We start from the raw sequence: 4,965 nt of genomic DNA, 5'->3' as shown, positions 1-4,965 counted from the left end.
TGTCCGATCTAGTGTATATGGTTATTTATGGGTACGTCCAATTGTAAATCTTTATATTAAAATTAACAAACTATCATTTAGTTAAAAAAAATATAAAGCCCATTAATAGCCCATAGTCTAATTTCCACAAGTGTCGTTCTTTTATCCAAACCCCAATTATGGTACAAAGCCCAATTACCCAATTTTAGTAATTAGCCCAGCATCATGATTACTTCGGTATTAAATAAGCATAATAATAACTTAGCTATGAGACATTAATGTAAAAAGGTTGAACATAACTTACAATGATTAAAAATAGCGTAGCGTTACACGGACAGAAATTCGACTTACACCCTTACAACATTCGCTAACATACCCTTATTATTAGGATTTAAAATTAAAATATAAATATATATATATATATATATATATATATATATATATATATATATATATATATATATATATATATATATATACGTTTACATATAGATAGAGAGATTGATGGATTAGGATATATAAAACGTTCAGAATGCGTTGCCTTTTATAGGCATTTTCGAATTTGACTGCTCCGCGAGTCGCGGCACTCTTGCTCTTCAAACTCCGCAAGTCGCGGAGTTCGTAAATCCAGCTCACACAAGTTTGGATCCTAGTCTGCCGACGGATTTTAATAATATAAATATAATATAAATATATAATTTATATAATTAATTATATATTATATTATATTTATATACATAATTAATTTGTAACTTTCGGTCCGTTGCGTCGAGCGTTGAGAGTTGACTCATGTCCCGGTTCCGGATTTTCGAACGTCCTTGCGTACTATTTTATATCGTGTACTTTGCGTTTTAAATCTTGTACTTTTGTAATTTTGAGACGTTTCTCATCAATAATTGGAACCTCTTTGATTGTATTTTGTACTTTTGAGCTTTTTGGTCGTTTGCGTCTTCAATTCGTCGAATCTGTCTTTTGTCTTCACCTTTTATTATTTAAACGAATATCACTTGTAAATAGAACAACTGCAACTAAAAGCTTGCCTTTCTTGAGGGATAATGCTATGAAATATATGTTCGTTTTTAGCATTATCAAATATTCTCACACTTGAGTGTTGCTTGTCCTCAAGCAATATAGTCTTGAGATACTAGAATCACTTCTTTATTCTTCATACTTTGTACATTAGTGATTTCAATACGGCGGTATGAACAATGATGGTAACGATGGAACCATGGTTAAAGGTGGGTGTGTCATCCACAGTTGACTCGGGTTTAGGTCAACGACACTTGCAATCAAATAGCCGATTTACTTTCGGTTTCCAAAGCAAAGTGCACATTTAAAAGGCGGTTTACAGTCCCACATGACTTTGAAAATGTAGATCCTTAAGGAAATTGGATCTTTATGAAAACATTTGATCTTTTTAAAAAAATTCAATCTAGCTTTTACCCTAGATAAGTTTTCTGATTTGACCCACCATTGGTGTTGCAAAATATATTTGTGGATCAATATTTTGGCTAAAACTTTTAGGTTCGTGTAATCCACTGCTATCCCTATATCGGAAAGCACACATCCAGTTTACTTGTTCCGTATATTACCTTTCGGTAAACTACCGTCCGGTTGTAAAGGAAAGCGATGAACAAGAAACTGTTAAGGCAATGTCCCGTGACATGCTTTTGATTATGGTCTATATCGTGTCGGATGCTAGTACTATCCTTTGTAGGAGCAATAGTAAAGATCATCCTATGATTTTTCGGTCTGACACAAGGTCCTGTCTCCGACCATGTTATGCAACCACCGTTCTTACGGTTGACACCCGATTTGGTTCAGGTGACCTAATGAATTCTTGATGAATTATCAGGATTTTACGTTCAATGGTAATGAACGCATTGAAAATGGGTTTTCAGAAAACAAATTGGCTTGTAATTTGATCAAAATATTTTCTCGTTCAAGCTCGAGTTTAGATATCATCGAATTCCATGAGTTTGAATTCTCAATCTTTAAGGTCAATCTCAAGGATTGAGTAATATCAGTCTTAAAAGCTGATTTTTGATCTTTTAAGGAGATTATCCTTTCTGGGGATCTGATTCATTAGTCTTATCAAGCTAATTTGCACGGTGCCCCCCCCATTGTACGAGATAAATCCTTCTCATGGTTAGGGTAAATCTGACCACTTGGCGACCCTGTTTGATGCTGAGGTCTGTGGATTTCCTGCTGATTTTAGAGATGACTTTTCTAGATTTTTCGTCAACCTACAGCTGGTCTGGACGACAACTTCATGACCTAAATCAAGAAGCGCGTATTTTTTCGGAAGACTTTACTTCCTTTTAATGATGGAATTGATTCATCGTGTAGATCCATCTTCTTTCAAATATATTACATTAAATCGGGTAAAACTGATTATTTTCGTTCAAAACAAAAGTATCTTCAATTATTTGTACAAAAATATGTGATATATAATTTGAATAACTTGGTAAATTTTTCCCACACTTGGCTTTTATTTTCCTTTCTTTGCCTTTTTATTCTCCTCTATTCCATTCTTAAATGAATTCTAGTGTTTTGGGTTGTTTCTCAATTTATGTCCTTTCCGAGGTAACAATAATTTCGGTGTTAACACCTAGTTTTATCGTTCATAAATATGTATAAACATGATTTTGAATTCATTTATTTGAAATTTTTTTTAAAATTTTTTACTAGAAGTGGGTAGTCAGTATATAAGACTAGGGCTGTTCTTTATTATCAGAGAGCACTAGATTCTAATACAACTACTGCGTTACTAGTATTTTTAATGGTAACCAAGTGTTTAAATTAAAAAATTTTAAAATTCCGAAAGAATTTAACCCCTTCCCACACTTAAGATCTTGCAATGCCCTCATTTGCAAGAAATCAGTAATAATTTAAATTATTGAGGGTGATTAGCGTAGAAAAATGATTAAATTTTACCAAAGTTTCCAAACATATTGGATTTTTTTTATTTTTTTTTAGAAATCTTTAACTTATAAAACAAAATAATAAATTAATTTTAAAATTTTGTTTCCCTTGTTATTTAGGACGAGGTCATTTCGGAACGTTGTCCTAGTCCGTCCCTCGACAAAATTTTAAAATTTGTCTTTTTGAAGCGTTGTTTTAAAAGCAAAGATTCTTGGGTTTTTTTATTTTTTTGGCATACTTTAAGTCAATAAGATTAAAAATAATGATAATAAAATTTCTCGTCCCGCTCTCGGGTAAAGAATTTCGGCTCAACGACCTAGTCTTCAACTTACGACGAATTTTAAAAATCGTATTTTTAACTTAATGAGATAAAGTAAATTTTTGTTTTTAAATTCACACAACTTAAATTTAAAATGCATAAAATTTAAAATTAATATTAAAAATTCGCACCAAACTTAAATTTTATTTTATTTTTATACATACAAACTTATATTAAAAATATTAATTTTTCAAATATTTACAATTTTAAATATATTGATTTAAAAAGTTTACAATATCAATTTAAGATTTATATATTAATTTTAAAAACATGGTAAAAATAAAATTAAAAATCTTTTGGGCTTTTATCCCACTTTAATCAATCAAATATTATCAAAAATATACGCCCCTCTTTTCGGTAAAGTAATTTCGGTTCCATAACCTAATTTAACTCATGACGAATTTTTGAAATATTTTGTTTTGATTGATTAAAGATATTTATACCTTAAGAATAAACGTTAAATTTCGCAGTGATGTAATAAATTTTTGTTTGATATCAATAATTTCGGTCGCAAGACCTAATTTCATCGAATACTAATTTAATACTTTATAGCGAACAAATTAGCGTTTATTATCAAAAGGTTAAAAATAAAAATAAAAATAAAACTGTACAAACTTATCTGTGAAATAGATTTCTTAGTGATATGCTCTAGCCCACTCATAAGATAGTCGGACTAATTGATTTTTCATGGCTACATAGGCGTAACCTCGAGCATTTAATGTTTTTTCTTCTAAACATATGAACGGTCCATCTCTGCATAAAGTAACAAATTCGGTGTTTGAATAGGTTTGATTATTTGAACATTTACCTTCGTGTGACCATTTTCCGCATTTGTGTCATTTTTCAAGGTGTCGTGCTCTTCTTTTCGCTGCGAATTTTGATTTTTCTTTACCAAATTGTAACTTATTATCTTCGCATCTGAATTCTTTTCTTACTCCGTCCAATTTTTCTCTAATTACTGATACCAGTTCACTCGGAAGTGTGTTATTATTATGTTTAGTAATCAAAGCGTGTAGCATTAGGCCATGGTTTAGTTCACAGGAAGTCTTCATTTCGTAAAACCTAAAAAAAATAAAAATTCAGAATGAGGGGAGAAGACTAGTTCTTTAGGGTCTGCTAGGGAAAGACCATTCGGGTTCCATTTTCGAGAACTACACGAAAACAGAAAATCTAACTCTAACAGAAATACATATTATCCTTTAAAGACTTGATTCTCCCCACACTTAGTTAGCTGTGGTATCGAAATTGTGATTAACTTCGTTGTCAACTTCCATTAGACTATCTATGTAATGTTTAACTCTGTGACCATTAACCTTAAATTCAATCCCATTTGAATTTATCAATTCTACTGTTCCGTACGGAAAAACTCTTTTGACTATGAATGGTCCAGACCATCTTGATTTTAATTTTCCAGGAAATAGCTTGAATCTTGAATTGAAAAGAAGAACTCTATCTCCTTCTTTAAATTCTTTTGAACTTCTGATTCTTTTATCATGCCATTTCTTCGTTCTTTCCTTATAGATTAACGAATTTTTGTATGCTTCATGTCTTAATTCTTCTAATTCGTTTAGTTGACTTAATCGTAGACGTCCAGCTTCATGTAAATCAAGATTACATGTCTTCAAAGCCCAAAATGCTTTGTGTTCAATTTCTACTGGAAGATGACATGCTTTTCCGTAAACGAGTCTAAAAGGTGTGGTTTCAATTGGAGTTTTGTAGGCTGTTCTAAAAGCCCAGAGTGC

Source organism: Rutidosis leptorrhynchoides, chromosome 1, assembly GCF_046630445.1.
Source record: "Rutidosis leptorrhynchoides isolate AG116_Rl617_1_P2 chromosome 1, CSIRO_AGI_Rlap_v1, whole genome shotgun sequence".
Classification (NCBI taxonomy): Eukaryota; Viridiplantae; Streptophyta; class Magnoliopsida; order Asterales; family Asteraceae; genus Rutidosis; species Rutidosis leptorrhynchoides.
Note: the sequence above shows the minus strand (reverse complement) of the source record.